Below are 17,133 nucleotides of genomic sequence, written 5' to 3'. Positions count from 1 at the left end.
CCTGCCTAGCAAGCATGAAGCCCTGAGTTCAAACCCCAGTACTGCCAAAAAAAAAGGCTTTGAAAATAATGTTTGTGAAATTATTAAAGCTACTAGAAGAGGTCTGCCACTCGTAGGATGACATGACTATATTGTGCTCCTAGTCCAGAGACACGGGGAGGAAGGTGGCGTCAGGGCAGGAGCAGGGAGGCACTGGTGAAAACAGCGAAGCTTCACTCCACAGCTGAGAACAGCCCTTTCGAGCTAAAGCGGGGATCGCGTGTGACCCCCACCCCGTCGTCTAGCGCGGAAATGAGGCTCAGAGGATCGGACCTTGCCTACCGCCACCTAGCGGGGCTTATCTCTAATGTGCCTCTGTCGCCAACTGTGAAGAGCGTTTTGCCCAACAGAGGGCAGCCACGCACCTCGCTGGGAGGACAGCACTGCAGGCTCAGGACGCGCCCGGCGTCCACCAGGCCGCCGTGCGCGCGGCGCTCCAGCAGAGGGCGCTGCGGAGCCGCCTCAGGCCCCGCCCCGCCCCTCCGCCCGCCCCGCCCCGCCCCGCCCCTCCGCCCCGCCCCGTCACCCGCAGGGCTCTGGGACTCCTGACCCAGCGAGCGCTCACGCCCTCGGGCTTTTCCTTGCACACTAGTGTGTGCTGGTGTTTTCCTAGATGCTTGTGTCCTAAACTGTGGAAAAACGAGCCAGGGCAGGTCGCCAAGTCACCTCGAGGGATGAAGCCAGTGACAGCGACACACGATCTGCCAGCTGGTCCACGGGTGCCACGGTGCCGCCGCCGCACGTCCCTCATGTAGGCGCAATCCCGAGTTTCTTCAGGCGGGATGACCTGGCAGCAGTTACACCCCACCCACAGCTGGTTTCGCTTTCCTAATGTTAAAAGTGCCTCTAACCGAAGGAGGGTGGTGGAACAGGTTTCTACATTTTACCTGATTCTTCAATACCCACTTAAGAGATCGTCTTCCCGAAGAGTCTCCCTTTTCCCCCAGAAGATGCCCAGACTGCGCTCTTTGGCATTTGTCCAAAGTCCAGGTTCTAATAGCTTTCAGCTGGTTTAATTTTAACCATAAAGCTTTCTTTTGGAATAATTACTTTTTAATCCGGCAAGGGCTGGTTTGATACAGTACCATAAACACCTCCTGCCGAGAGTCAATAGGCGAAGTTTTGTTCGTTTACTGCTAATACATCTGTTTTAGAAAGGGAGAAGTTTTTTTTTTTTCCCCCTGGGGCTTGAACTCAGGGCCTTCACCTTGAGCCACTCCACCAGCCCTTTTTTGTGAAGGGTTTTTTCGAAATAGGGTCTCACAAACTATTTACCTGGGGCTGGCTTCGAACCGCAGTCCTCCTGATCTCTGTCTCCTGAGTAGCTAGGATTACAGGCCGAGCCATCGACACCCGGCAAGCAAGAGTAATTTTTGGGGAAAATGAAGGTGGAAATTGTGCCTAGCTAGAGTAGACTGTTTGAATAAGGGCACTAATCGATTTAATGAGCTCAGTGTCTGAGAAGAGAAGTTTGGTGCGAGAGAATGAGGGAAGAAACCACGGAGGCCCCTGAGCAGTTCTGAGCAGCACGTGGCAGAGAACAGTCTCAGGGATGTCCTGCAGGCAACCATGTGACCTCTGTTTTCTGGGACAATCTCCATGTCTGGGACAGAAGACACACTGGCCTTTTGTCAGATCACACATCAGAATGCCAGCAGTTCTGAGTTCTGAAAATGTGGTCACCCAAAAGGCCTGTCAGCAGTCATCGGCCTAAACTCCTTAGGAATGGCCTACCCCAGTTAGGCAGAGCTGGGGTCCCCAGAACCCCCTCCAGTGGTCAGAATATTTTTATTTTTTGGTGGCACTGGGGTTTGAACTCAGAGACTAAAGCTAGCTAGGCAGGTACTGTCTATTTGAGCCACACCCCCAGCCATGATTTGTTTTAGTTATTTTTTAAGAAGAGTTTCTCTTTTGCCCAGGACCTTCTGTGTGGCTGGGAACCATCACACTCAGTTGTTGGTTGAGATGGGGTATTACTGCTAATTTTTTTGCTGGGTATGGCCTCAAACCATGATCCTCCAGATCTCTGCTGGGATTACAGGCGTGAGCTACCCTGGTTAGAATATACTTCTGATTCCACTTCCCTTTATAACACAAGTCCTTTGTCGTAATTACTTGTATTTGTATAATTCTAGAAAAAAAATGATTCATATCAGTCCTCATATATACAACAAATTTGGAAAAACTTAGTGGTTTTTTTTTTTTCACTACTGGGACTTGAACTCAGGGCCTCACACGAGATAGGCAGGCACTCTACCAGTTGAGCTGCTCTGCCAGCCCAACACTTCATTTTATAGAAATAGTCTTCACTTTATCATAGATTTGTGCTTGGGCTCACTTAAATATGGAGCTCTTCTGGGCACCTGAGTAGGAGGGAGGATAGGAAAATCAGAGAGGAATCATCAGAGGCTGTTACCAGTGGCAATTCAGTCTTGAATAAAATTCAAGGATCTGAAGAACCAGTAAGAGACAAGCTTTCAGGCTTGGAGTGTAGCACAGTGGTAAAGTGTGTGCTCAGCATGCCTAAGATCCTGAGTTCCATCCCCAGCAAGGCATGGGGAGATATCAGCCATTTAGAAAATCTGACATTGTGAAGAGTTCTGTAAGGGTAGATGCAAGGGCTGGGGATGTATCTCAATGGTAGAGTGCTTGTTCAGCATGCCCAAAGCCCTGGGTTTGATTCCCAGCATGGGAAAAAAAAATAAAAGTAAAAACAAGGGCAGAGGCAAAGAGCCAAGGTATATCCACGGTGGACCGTCTAGAGGCTGAGGCTGAGCCTGCACCTTTCACAGCTGTCCTTGCTGTGTGTGGTTCCTTGTTCACAAGATTCCATGAATGTCCAACGAACATGTCTGTCAGGTGTATTTGGGACATATAAGGAGAGTGATCCATCCTTCCATGATCTAAGCTGGCACAGGGTCAGAGTCTAGGGCCTGCTTGCTCTCACCTCTGGAAGAGGACTGAAGAAGGAGAGAGAAGGGGAAAGTCTCACAAGCTCAGAGGAAGACAGCCTACAGAGATGTTAAAAACAAAGAAGGAAGGAAGGGAGGGAGGGAAGGAAGGAAGGAAGGGAGATGGAAGGAAGGAAGAAATAAAAGGAAGAGAGAAAGCAAAGCTAATCTGAAGTTTGAACACTGCTCAGAATGTGTTTCTGTTTCTCTTTTGGTTTCCAGCTCAGCCTTCCAGCTTAGACAGCTCCTTCACCCCTCAGGCATTCTCCTGGCCCCCCTCCCCTAATGCTGTCCCCACTGGGACCTGGGCTGCTACATCGCAGGACCTTTCCTTCCTGAGTCTTTCCTCTCCACCTGCCAAAGGTGGAGATTGGGGTGGAACCCCCAGGGTGATGCTAGGTTCCTTAAAGAGAGCTATCTCTCCTCAGCTGTTCTCAGTGATGTCTCAAGAAGCCCTAGATGACAGTTGGGACACCAGTCCAGCTGGGAGGGAGGTAGCACCAGATGCCTATCTCGGGGAGCTAAGCCACCCAGGGGAACTGCCGTTTTATGTCTCAGTTGGTTTGTATGAAGGGAGTGGGATTGGGAACATTTGTACGATGAATTTTTAGCGTATCATGACAGTTTTCTCAAATCTTGTACATACAGGATTAGCATTTCTTTTTGTCCAGCTTCTATCCTTGAACGCACTGGAAAACCAGTAAGAGCAACAGAGTCTGAAAAACAGAAGCTTACCTAGGAGGCTGGGGTTATTGGAGCAGATAGCAGAGTCACGGGCTATCCAGGACTAAGGAGTCCACTTGGGTGTAAGGAGAATATTTCTGCATTGGGTTATTGAGAAAGTCCCTCTAAAGACGCTAATCCTGGAGAGAAAGGAATGGAAGTAAGGACTTAAGTCAGAGTGTATGGCAACCTAATTATAGGGTTGTCCATCTGTTTAATTAGTGGACAGCTCTACTATCTACTTGGTGTGGAGGAGCAAGGTCATGAAGTGCCTAGAGTATCAGCAACCCTGTCCTAGGGCTCTGAGAAAAAGTGTGGTGACAGAAGGTTCAGCTTCAGGCCTCTTCCATCTTAGTCTTCAGGCTGGCGTGGATCAGAACCAGAAAAATAATGGAGCACATCCCAAATATTAGTTTTAGAAAACAAGCAGACTGGGAAAAACAAGGGAGGGAGCAATGAAACACCTTGAGACCCAGCCATGGCCTAAGGAAGTCACAGCTGAGTTAGCTCACCCACTGGTGCCTCGAGGCGAGGAGAGGCCCGGAGGCTGTGACAGATGCAGTCACACGTGGGACTGATGGGGTGTTTCCTGCTGTAGACTTACCCTATCAGCAAGACACTGAGTACACACTGTTGTGGCACATTCTGCAAATGTTCAAGTAAATTAATGTTTAGAAATATTGTAGATTGGAAAAGCTAGAAAAGTGTTACAACAGAGTGATTGCTGAGACTGGAGCACGTTGAACTTGAACTTTCAAGAACCTAGGATTAACCAGGACAAGTACCCATCTCTTATGAGAAGTGTGCAAGTCGGCAAGAATATGAGATCTTTTGCGTAGCTCAGGTAGATGGAGGGAAGGACAGACTTAGGACATCAGAAAACATCTTTCAGAGCCAAGAGTTATTTTCCCCACCAAGCAGTAAAGACTGATGCGTCTGGGTCAGTTAACTGGGGAGAAGGAGGAGAGAAGCCCGAGCTCAGCTCCAGGGGAAGTGGTCAAGGACGAATATCCCGTGGCAACCTCTTTGATGTGAAGTAGATGAACTCATCCTTGCTGTAGGATGTAAAGAGTCACTCCAAATTTACAAGCTCATTAAACTACTAGTATTTTTGACTGTCTACATGTGCAGCTTAGAAAAAAACAAAACAAAAAACACAGCATGCCGAAGCCACACCTAAACCTTCTCAAGGCACTTAGCTGACAGTTTTTTCTTCTTATGACTCAAGTGAGCGTCTCTCTTATTTACAAAGTTTGTGGAAGACAGGGCAGGAAGCGGCATGGTTTGCTACTCTTTGCAGTACACAGGGGTCAAGTTCAGCCTATCTTTTGTCTGACAGTGAACTGCCAGACTACCAAAGACCACCAGAGTCTAGCACCATCCCACTAAAAAAAATCAGCTATCAGTCCATCTGATTTGCTCTGACTGCAGAGCCAGGGAAAGGGCTTTGAGGTAATTTGTGCGTGGTCCCTGACTTTCTCGTGAGGAGTGGCTGGTTCACCTGAAAGCTCTCTCCCCCCATTCACTTTGGATCTGTAAAATGAGAAGGCTTCTGCCTTGTTCCTTCCTTCCTTGGATGTTGGTGAGATAAGTGAGATAATTGTCATGAAGTCCTTTGAACTACCTCACGAAGAGTGCTACCTGGCTCCTTATCGCAGCTGGGCCTGCTCACAAATCCCCACTGTCTAGAGATGGTGCCCAAGATAAAGAAGGCATGCTACCAACCAGTCCCCATGGTCCTGACCTTCCCATTAACAATCTTACCTCCAGAAATAGGCTAAATGGCAGCTCAGCCACTTGTGCCCCTCACCATCTCCAGGGCAACTATATGTTTTGGCCTCCGTTCCAGAAACTAATGGAAGGTGGAATGAAAAGACGGCTTCCTCTGATGAACTCCTACCAGACGCTTTCAAAGGTAAGGCAGCAGGGAGATGGTCAACCTGTTCACTCGTGCACTACGGCGTCAAAGTGGTGTCAGGGAGACCCACCCTGCTGGAGAGCTCTTGCTCAGGATAGCCTGGGCCTTAGACAGCCAGGAATCTGGGAATATGGAGGCAGCCTCAACCTTGTAACAACGATGACATTGTGTGTTTCAGGTGATGCTGCCTGATGGTGCAGGCAGGTATGTGGTCAGAGGGTGCTGAGACCTGGGAAGACCACGTTCCTCTTGGGTGCTGGCTCGTCACCAAGCCTGTGATATTTAGGGACTGCTAGACATTTCCTTCACCCTGAACACCTCTCCTCATGGATGGTGAAAGAGTTGGACTTCTCATGGCTGTGTGCCCTACAGAAAGAGCCACTGTCCTCGTGAGGGTCTCTCACTGGAAGCAGAGTCTCAAGTCCAAAGGGGTCTTCTATAGACAGGGTCAGGATGGAGGGGGTTTGCAGGAGATTCTGGAGACTCCAGAAATCTGGAGGGAGCATTACACATTACACGTGGTGAGAGGAGCCTGGCAGTGGGCTGAGTGAGAACTGGGAGAGATGGTGAAGATGGCTCGGTGCAGGGCTGGGGCCGTGGCTCAAGTGGTAGAACACCTGCCTAGCAACCACGAAGCCCTGAGTTCAAACTCTAGTACTGCCAAAAAAAAAAAAGTCTAAAGATGGCGTAGTGGATCTGAAGCCTGGCAGGAGGAGAAGTTTAACTATGTTGATTAATTAAACCAACAGAATGGAGTTGCTGGCTCACACCTGTAATCCTAGCTACTCAGGAGTCAGAGATCAGTTTGTGAGACCCTATCTTGGAAAAAAACATTACAAAAAAGGGCTGGTGGAGTGGTTCAAGGTGTAGGCCCTGAGTTCAAACCCCAGTACTGGGGAAAAAAAAACCCAGACTGGGACTAGAACATTAATTCGGGTGCTAAACCGTGTTCTTAGAAAAATTCGTTAACCGTTGCACTAGGGACTGACAAAGGAGGGTGTGGTAGCCAGTGCGTGGAAAAGGGGAAACCTTGCTGTGTTTCTGCCACCAAATACTGCCCTGAATGACAAGTGACTTTTTTTTTTTGAAACAGGGTCTCATTATGTCACCCAACCTGGTCTTGAACTAGAGTTCCTCCTGTCTTAGCCTCCCCAGTGCTGAGATTCCAGGTGTGTACCGCCATGCTTAACCCTCAAGTGACTCTCTCTCTCTCTCTCTTTTTTGTGGGGGGGCAGTCTGGGGATTAAACTCAGGGTTTTGGACTTGCTAGGAAGGTGCTTTGCCATTTGAGCTCTCTTCCAGCCAGCTTTTAGTTATTTTTCAGGCGCATTCTCAAACTTTTTGCTTAGGCCAGCCTTAGATTTCAATCCTCTCACCTGTGCCTCCCACCCAGCTGGGATTATAGGCATGAACTATTACACCTGATTTGTTCTTTTTTTTTGGTCCTGGTATTTGGACTCAGGGCCTACACCTTGAGCCCCACTCCACCATTTTTGTGATTTTTTTTTTTTTTTGAGATAAGGTCTCTCCAACTATTTGTTCAGGCTGGCTTTGAGCCGAGATCTTCCTGATCTCTGCCTCCTGAGTAGCTAGGATTACAGGTGTGAGTCACAGGTGCCAGGCTCCCATTTGTTCTTTAAGATAGGGTCTCTCTAAGTTTTCTTTTGCCCAGTCTGGCCTCTAAGAACAAGGATTCTCCTATCTCTACCACCCAAGTAGTTGGGATTACAGGTGTGAGCCACCCTGCAGAACTCAAGAGGCTGTTGTTGTTTATTTGTGCAGATTCTTAGTGTTAGATTGTCTTTTGACCAATTTTGGCTTTTTTATTTTTTATTTTTATAGTGCTGAGGATTGAACCCAGGACCCTATGTGTAGTAGGCAAGTACTGTATCACTGATCTATATCCCAGCTCGCAATTTTGAGTTTTAAGAATATTTTTGGAGCTGGGTGCTGGTGGCTCACGCCTGTAATCCTAGCTACTCAGGAGGCAGAGATCAGGAGGATCGAGGTTCGAAGCCAGCCCAGGCAAATAGTTCCATGAGACCCTATCTTAAAAAACCTTCACAAAAATAGGGCTGGTGGAGTGGCTCAAGGTGAAGACCCTGAGTCTAAGCCCCAATACTGCAAAAAAAAAAAAAAAAAAACTGGGGGGGGATACCAGTGGAATGGTTCAAGTGGTAAGAGCACCTGCCTAGCAAGCACAAGGCCCTGAGTTCAAACCCCAGTACTGCAAAAACAAAACAAGAGTATATTGGCAAAGCCAATAATTCCAGGAGGCTTGGTTCCACTGAGGCACTGGTACAGGAAGTTGAGGATCCCTACAATACCCCTGCCTTTCTGTGTGGCCTTTCCTCCTCAGCATCCACCATGTGACACTCCTGGGCCATGAACACTTCCCGGATACTTGCCCTTCCTTCTCTGGAAAGCCATTCTCTCTCCCTGAGGTATGCATGTGTACATGTGTGTGTATGCATTTTGTGTATGCATGAGCACAAACACGTGAGGAGGGGTCAGGATCTGCCACCTTCTGTGGTGATGCCAGCGGTCATTTAAAGGCTTTAGGCTGAGCCATCGTGAGGCAAGAGTGACACCACATGCCAGAACAAGAGCTTGCTAGGGCATCATGTCTTCTGCCCTTGGTTTACAGGAGCACAAAGGCTTAGTTCCAGGCCACTCCATTCACCTCGGTGACCTCAGTGAGGGAGCCAGGAACCTCCAGAGGGGGCTCGATGTCTGCTCTCTGTTTATTTGCTCTCTGGGAATTGGTTGCAGAAGTGAGACTTTGAATAGATTTTGAAAATAAAAATTAAACTGAATTTTTTTTAATGAGAGTGGGATTTGAATTCAGGGCTTACAAAGCAGGTGCTTGCAAAACAGTCATTCCACTACTTGAGTCACCCTCTAGTCTGTTTTGCTCTGTTATTTTTTGGAGGTGGGGTCTCATGAACTATTTGCCCCAGGCTGGCCTTAAACCTTGATCCTCTTGATCTCAGCCTCCCAAGAAGCTAGGATTACAGGCGGGTCACCAGTGCTCAGTTAAGTGAAATGTTTTGTTGGCTAGAAGATGACTTGGGACGCAGGCTGTTATTTGAACACTCTAACTGCCCTCAGCATCCTTTGGAGAGCAATCATGGCCCACAGCCACAGTGGAACCCTAATTCTCCGTGTTTGCTCCAGAAACTGCTCCTGGGGCAGGATTCCTGTAGCCCCGTTAAGCCAGAGGCGGGGCACTAGGTGTATTCCAGGAGAAAGGCTCTCTAAGAGGGACTGGCATGGCTTCCACTAAGAGACTGTGGGGGCTGCCTTCAGAGGATCCCCCCATGGGGACTGCCCTGCTGCTGGTGCCCAAGGGAGGAATTATGACTGGGTTGCTATCTTCCATCTGGCCAGTCCTCAGTCTCAGCTGAAACCTACCTGGTTTTCCTTCATGGAAGATGAGGCAGTTTGTCCAGTTGCCACCAGTCCTATGACTTGCAAACAGGAGTGTCTTCAGGGTGCAGTGCCAGGCCAGTCCCACCTATCATCTCTATTTTTCATCCAGGAGTGCTGTAATCAGCAGGTTGATTCAAAACTGGGAAGGGTTGGGAAACCCCTTGGGCAGGAGATTTCGAAATGAGATTTGGAGTAGAAAAAACAGTGGGTGGGGTTCTTAGGAATGAAGGAGACAGGAAAATCTCCTGTTTTGACACTCCGCTGGATAGCGGGGATACACAGAAGAGTCTGGAATGGAGGGACAGTGGCAAGCCAGCAGAACCTGAACAAGTGCAAGGGTGTTCCTTACTGTCTGTCCCCACCCTGTTCCTCTCAATTCACCAGGCAAAAGTACATCTGCCATAGTGCTTTGGGTCTGGGGCAAGGAGTAGATAAACCCAAGGGATCGCTGGGGAGAGACAGTGGTGGGGAGAAGGTTGGCAGGAAGACAGGAGAAAACCGGTTATGTTGGATAACTCAGAGATGGGGCTAGCAATGAAGCAAGCAGTATGCAGTCTTGGGGGCACCAGTGGGAAGGGGTAGCCCTCCATTCTGCTGGTCAGCAGCTGCCTACAACCCCCCCCCCACCGCCCGCCACACTTACATGGTCCTTCCTGTGCTCAGGATACCTGGCATGGAGGGGTGGCTTCTGGTGTTAGGTGCTTGTGACATGAAGAACACGGAGGAAGATACAGGCTGGACTTGGAGGACTTAGAGTGGCACAGTCAAGAATGAGTCTCCAGGGGCTGGCGGAGTGGGTTAAGTGGTGAGAGCACCTGTCTAGCAAGTATGAGGCCATGAGTTCAAATCCCACCAAAAAAAAAAAAAAAAAAGAATGAGTCTCCAAACATGGTTGGTATTTAGCAAGCTCACCATGATAAATAAATCCTTTCCATCTAGGTGGAGTGAAGAAAGCCGTACTCTTTGAGGACGCTCGGGATCACACAGCTTGACACCGGAAGAGGGACTGTAAGAACTAGCCGAGCGGCTGTGACCAAGAGGGGCTTATGATTCATGAGTGTGTGTACCTGCCTCGTGCAGGGTGGGGACCCATCTAACCGGAATCCCCGCCCAGCCTCTCCCAGTGTCCTTAGATGACAAACTGTGGCATCTTTGGTCCTCCCAACTTAGCCCCCAAGCATTCTGACCAAACATCAGTAAACAAGCACAGGTGAGGGAGGTCAGAGGTCTCTGCATTTTACGTTGTCTTCGTCTCCTTCCCAGCAGTGGCCAATCAGGATTCTCATTAGGATCTTCATATTCTTTCCTCAAGGAACATTCAGGAGGTTGCCAAACATTTCTTTGAGCCCAGAGCAAGTCTATTTTGACAAAATAGACTATCACTATGGAACCAGGCAAGTTGAGAGTTTGCCTGAACTGTAGGCGAAAATGGCCTCTCACCTCCAACACGTCCAGCTCTCTCAACAGCCAAGCATGAACTGGATGGCAGCAGCAAAGATGAATGCTATTACCAGGCACCGGTGGCTCACGTCTCTAATCCCAGCTACTCAGGAGGCAGAGATTAGGAGGATCGTGGTTTGAAGCCAGCCTGAGCAAATAGCTTGAGAGACCCTATCTCAAAAATACCCATCACAAAAAAGGGCTGGTGGAGTGGCTCAAGTGGTAGAGCTCCTGCCTAGCAAGCGTGAGGTCCTGAGTTAAAACCCAAGTACTGCCAAAAAAAAAAAAAAAAATAGTGCTGTTTGGGAACTTGGTTTTGAACTTAGTATATTATAAACATTTTCCTGAAATTTCTTTTTTTTTTTTTTTTTTAAGTTCTGAGGATTGTACTCAGGGCCTCGTAGTTCTCTCCACTTGAGCCACAATCCCAGTCCTTTGCTGCTAGTCTGTTTTTCAGGTAATGTCTTATACTAACTTGGCATTGGCTGGCCTTGAACCTTCTACCCTTCTACCTCTGCCTCCCAAGTAGCTGAAACCACAGGAGTGCATCACCACGCCTAGCTTGTTTTTGAGACAGAACGGGTCATGTAATTTTGCCTGGGCTGGCCTCAAACTGCAATTGTACTTCTGCCTTCCAAGAGGGTGGAATCAAGGCCGGGTGCTGGTGGCTCACGCCTGGAATCCTAGCTACTCAGGAGGCAGAGATCAGGAGGAATACAGTTCAAAGCCAGCCCAGGCAAATAGTTCCAAGAGACCCTATCTCAAAAAAACCCTTCACAAAAAAAAAAAAAAAAAGGTTGATGGAGTGCCTCAGGGTGCAAGCCCTGAGTTCAAACCCCCGTATCGCATTAAAAAAAAAAAAAAGAGGATGGAATCACAGGCTTGCAGCACCACATCCAATTCCTGAAACATTTTTATAATACCATATTTATTTATTTTTATGGCTTTTTTTTCAGTTTCAAACCACGATTCTTCTGATCTCTGCTTTTGGAGTAGCTAGGATTACAGGCATGAGCCACTGGCTCCTGGGTTATAATTTAATGTTATATTTAGTGAACACAAATATTTCATTATAATTTTTAAATATATTCTAGGATCAAATATTTAATTTGCTTCTATCTTTTCTATAACCAGTTTTATGAGACACTTTTGTTATAGGTAAAATGTATCTAATTTTCCTTTCTTTGATTATGAAGGAAGTAGACTTTTTTCATAGGTTTTTTTCTTTTTAATCACTTACAGTTCCTTTTTTTTTTTTTTTTTTTTTTTTTTTGTGCTAGGGAATCACACCCAGGGCATTTCTTATGCTATGAAAGTGCTCTGACACTGAGTTATGGCCTTACTTTCCTTCCAAATTTGCCAACTTTCCATGGTGTGTGTTTTATTTTTCTTATGGATATGTAAGACCTTCCTTCCACCCATCACTAGAAGAACTTAATCAGCTGCCATCTTGCTCCACCCAAGAACTCTTTATATATTAATGCTAAAAAAGTTATCTACTTACCGGTGTGGTAGTGAATACCTGTAATCCCAACACTCTGGCTGTGCCAGGAGGATTGTGAGTTTTAGGCCAGCCTGGGCTACATAACCAGGCCCTGTCTCAAAAGCCAAGTTAACTGCTGAAGATGCACATTGGTGACATCATCTCTATTTATGCCCCACCCCAACCAGACTGGATGCTTGACTTTTATCCTCTGTTCCTTTCTTTGACAAATTCCTCCTAGCCCATTCATCTTAGCTGAAATTCCAAATCCCAAAGCAAATTTTGTAGAAGGAGCCTCCTCCAGGGCTCACCCCAGAAATGACCAGGCCTTCTTTGGGAATGTCCTTCCTCCCCACTTGGGCACCTATCTCTATAAGGGCCACCCCACCAGTGCTGCTGCTTCTGCTCTTACTTCCATGGCCTCCTTTCCCTGACACTGTCTGCTGCCTAGACAGCTAAGTGCACAATGCCTCAGGACACTCTGACCCTCAAAATTCCCTGGCAGAAGGCTGAAGAGAACAAATGTGTAGGAGGGAATGACTTTATAGGGAGCCCTCTCATTGGGGGTGGGCAGCAAGTCCTGTCATGGCAAGAACAGAGACCCCTCTCTGAGGGCCCCTCTCCTTCTGCTTGGCAGTGGCATGGCTGCGCTGGCCCAGGCTGCTGGTGGCCAGCCTGCCCTCCTCCTCCCTGAGTCCCAGGCGGGTCCGCTCCTTTGCCCTGTTATTACCGCTGGCAGATTATTTGTGCCTCTGGCAGAAGGGACCCAAGTCCTTCCAGTTCTCCTGGTCTCCTTCAGCAGCTCATCCGCTGCTGTGCGTGGGGGGGGGGGGGAGGGAGGAGGTGCCTGGGCCTGTTACCTGGAGTCCCCAGAGGCCGAAGGGGCAGGGAGGGGACAGGAAGGGGGCCGGGCGGGAGCCGGCTGGACTGGCCAAGCTGAGGAGGCGAGGACAGGATGAGTGTCTCCATGATTGTAGGACTGGGACTGTAGGGAGGAGGTCAGGATATGTTAGGGCAGGTGCTGGGACTTGGTGTCAAAGTCCTGACCCACTCTGGATTCCCTGAGTGGCTTCCCTCTCCTGCCTCTTCTCCAGGGTCGGAACCTTCAAATACAGCTGTGGCTGAGATTTTACTAGGAAGGAGCGTACCAGCTCGGCCACTTTGGTCTCCCGATGAGGCCTTTGGCTCTCGCCCTGCACTTGGGCTCCAAGGAAGAACATTGTGATGCTTGGTGACCCTGGCTGTTTCCTAACTTCTTTAGGTCTGATTGTCCCTATCTGTAAAGTGATGGTAACAGTACCAACTCCTCAGGATAGCTGGAAGTTTCAGTGAGAGTCCCTGTGCAGTATATCAGATGGATGGCCTGTGGGTGCTCAGCTCGTCCCTGCTTCTTTTCCTTTTTCTCATTTCTGCTGACATAGGGTGACATTTGGGAGCTTGAGAGATTTATGCTAAGGTCAGAGCCCATTGAGGAGCTAGTCCCTGTACCCTGGGCGCCTGGCCCTGCCTGCTCTAGGACAGTGTGCCCATCCCTTCCATCATATAGGCTGGGCACAGTTTCCCCACTGGCAGTGAACTTCTGGAGGGATGGTCTTAGTCAGTTTTGCTCTCCCAAAGACTCCATAACACACCAGCCATGGAGGAGGTATTCAGTGTCTGAAGGTCAAATGCAGAACAGAATAGGAAGGGTCTCTGTGTCAACATCGTCCAGGGCTGGAGAGGCAAAAGCCCAAACTTTGGAGTCCAGCAGACTCCAATCAGAGGCTGGCCTCATTCCCTGGCTGTGTGACCTTGAGCAAGATGGCTCATCTTCCTGAACCTCAATTTCTTTTGTCTAAAAATAGCCACAATAATAGCTACCTCTGCGGGTTGTTGTAGGGATTAGAGATGATGTCAGAGAGAAGCCCAGCAAGCTGCTGCCCAGCGCATAGAAGGAGCTCAGCGAGGGGAAGTCGTGATGACTGTGGTTACAAGGACTGTTTCCCTGTGTGCCTGGGGCAGTCTTGCGAGGGGAAGTCGTGATGACTGTGGTTACAAGGACTGTTTCCCTGTGTGCCTGGGGCAGTCTTGCCCCAAGAACTGTTGGGTTCCTAGTAAGTGACTTGGGGCCTCTCTCCATACTCCAGGAACCTCTCTTAGTGGTCTGACACCCGAATGCTGGGTCCCTCTGTTCTGGGGAGTGGGTCCCGACCGGCCATGTGGCCAGCATCCTGACACCTGGTGGCACTTACTGCTGGAGTAGAGAGGGGGAGCATGTCAGATGCCCCTCAAGTCTATAGTTGGGAGTGTAATCTGAGCCCAGGTATGAGCCTGTGTTTGAGGTTAGGCAGGTCACCTGGCTCCCCCACCCCTCTCATCGCTCAGTGCATTTTAAGATTCTTGATTGATTTTATTCTATTTGAAGATTGACTTGGACAGGAGTAGGGAGTATATGCAGTCATTTTTCCAGTAGTCCCTTTATCCATGATTTCACTTTTTATGGCTTCAGATACTCTAGGTAGAACCATAGTCCAAAAATGTTAAATGGAAAATTACATATTCTGAGACAGAGAAAGAGAGAGAGAGAGAACCTAACTTGAAAAAAAGTATTGTTATAATTGCTCTATTTTATTAGTAGTAATTATTAATCTCTTACTTTGCCTAATTGAGAAGTTAAAGTTTATCATGGATATGTGTGATAGGAAAGTTCATAGTGTACTCTCCATGATTTCAGGCAACCACTGGGGGTGTTGGAATGGGTCGCCTGAGGATAAGGGGGGACAGTTCTAAATATTGACAAAAAGAGAGCAACAGTGCAAATAAGCCACTTGTCCTTATGATCAGGAAAGAGCCTGGAAGATCCAATTCGAAAGGTACCTGTCTTACCTTGACTGGATTGCCACACCTGACTAGCTCCATCCTCTGGTGCTGGGTCCTGCCATAGCCCCCATGTGCCTTGGGCCTGGCGCCCAAAGACACAGCCCCAGGAGTTGCTGCAGGTAAAGTGGACACGTGTGGCACAGCTTAGGTCAGGGTGAGGGGTCAAAGGAGCTAAAAGCCCCACCTTGTTAGCCTGTGGCAGAAGAACAGGCGTCAAAACAGACTCCAGGAGCTTGGGAAGGGGCTGGTAGGGGTGTGCAGGAAGCAGGTTGGTTTTGGATGTAAGAGTGTGGGACACCCTCAGACCAGTTGCTGCCATCCTCGGAAGGTATGAGCAAGGGAAGCCCTTCCCACAATAAACCAGGGCTTCATCATCCCTAACCCAGGTCAGACTCAGCATCCCAAACTGACCTCACACTCTTTCCTTTTCGTCCTGTTCTATTCACTGGCGTTTTCATCCAATTCTGCCTTCTTAGGAATGACCATTAGCCCTGAAAGTCATGGCCACAGCACTTTGGCCCAACTTCTTAGAATTTTGTGGGTTGAAGATCTTGGGAAATGATAATGTCTACCCAGCATCCTGTAATGAAGAGCCCGTAGTGACTTCTAACAATGGCTCCTGCAGCTTGCTCAGGTGGCAGCCCTGCAGCCAGGGTGGTCAAGCTGTGCCAGGGCTCAGAGGGGTTTCTGGTCACTAAGAAGGGGTCAGTGCCCCTCTCACTCTCACCTAGGCTCACCTAGAGTCTGCAGCAGGAACCAGCCAGAGAAATTTCCCTATGCCTCAGGTGGCTGTGCTTTCCCGTTCACCAGGGGCCACCTCCTCATCCTTGATGGTCCTCACCCCCACTGCTTCTTACAGGGCTTTACTGGGATGGGCACCTGGAGACTCTTCAGAGCAGAAAGGGACTTTTGAACTTAAGACCCACCTCATTTTATATATGAGGAAACTGAGAGGTTGTCACTTGCCCAAGGTCACACAAATAGTGGGAGAGGGCTGGGTCCAAACCTAGTCTCTTGATTCAAGCTTGGCTGTGATCCTGGGGACCAACTAGAAGCAAGGGGAGGCCATTGCAGTAGTTGAGGCCACACTTCTGCTGTCACTAAGGCTGCATTTGGTTTGCTCTTTTTGGTGATTAGGCCATCCACCTTTCCCTGTTGACAAGTTGAACTTTGACTAAGACCCCTAAAATTGTTTTATAACTTTATTTTGTTCTAATTGTAAAAATAACATATACTTCGTAAAAATTAGAGAAGACATTCAAATCTAGAGCCTAAATCTGAATGGCACTGGACCATTTTAGCTCACCCCTGTTTTCCTGCTTTGTTTCCAGGAAGAACTTAGGGCTCCGCCTTCCTCTTGGATCAGGCTCCACCCAGTCTCTCTTATCAGTCCTTACTGACCCCCAGGCAGAGCTCCCTGGACATCTGTGGCTGACATCCTGGGGATTGGTGGTGGATCTGCCCTTTTACCACACTCCTGTCCTCCAGTTATCTGATCTCATCCTGTGTTCCAGGACCACCCTGTGCCTTCTTCTGTCCCATCCTGAGTCCCCTGGCTGGAGCCCTACCTACTCTAAGAAGCCTTTGTTCTTTCAGATGCAAAGGACTCCTTTTGGGGTTCCCTCATGTTTGTGGTCTAGCCACATAATTTCTCCTTAGTTACACATTGACCTACACTAATCTCTTCTCTCCTCCTGGCCAGGGCCTATTACCCAGTCAGCCAGGCCCCTCCACCTTTCACTTGTTTCCCTTATGGCACCCACCCAGACTCCAGTCCTGAGAACCTGAAGACACATGAACTGTGACTGTCTGGCCCCATGCTGCTGGGGAAGGGCTCTTCTGAGGGAGGTGCAGGATTCTGCACAGAGCTTCTTTGAGGAGCTGGAAGGAGGTGAGAGGTTCAAAGGAGCTCCGGGAATCTGTCAACCACCACCACCACCCTTGGCTCTCTGGAAACTGTCCCTTTTCCCCCTGAAGTTGACATAGCCCCAACAAGGGGCTCCATTTGGATGTGTAAAATGAACTTGTGTTGTCCCTTCTCAGGAGAAAGCTTCTCCAGAGAAGAGAAATCCTGCACGACTGCTATTCAGAGACATAGCAAGCCGGGCGCCAGTGGCTCACACCTGTAATCCTAGCTACTCTGGAGGCAGAGATCAGGAGGATCACAGTTCGAAGCCAGTTCGGACAAATAATACTGCAAGACCCTACCTTGAAAAAAACCTTCACAGAAATAGGGCTGGTGGAGTGGCTCAAGGTGAAGGCCCTGAGTTCAAGCCCAGTACTACAAA

General features: G+C 48.7%; 1 long non-coding RNA gene across 1 annotated transcript; it reads left to right on the top strand.

Moving 5' to 3' along the window:
- Nucleotides 1-4,999: 4,999 nt before the first annotated feature.
- LOC141422437 (uncharacterized) lies at nt 5,000-11,638 on the top strand. Its single transcript, XR_012446961.1, has 3 exons — nt 5,000-5,628; nt 6,725-6,800; nt 10,003-11,638. It is a non-coding gene; the product is annotated as an uncharacterized lncRNA (long non-coding RNA).
- Nucleotides 11,639-17,133: the final 5,495 nt, after the last annotated feature.

Source organism: Castor canadensis, chromosome 1, assembly GCF_047511655.1.
Source record: "Castor canadensis chromosome 1, mCasCan1.hap1v2, whole genome shotgun sequence".
Taxonomy (NCBI): domain Eukaryota; kingdom Metazoa; phylum Chordata; class Mammalia; order Rodentia; family Castoridae; genus Castor; species Castor canadensis.
The sequence above is the reverse complement of the archived record's forward strand: the minus strand, read 5'-3'. Positions and strand labels throughout refer to the sequence as shown.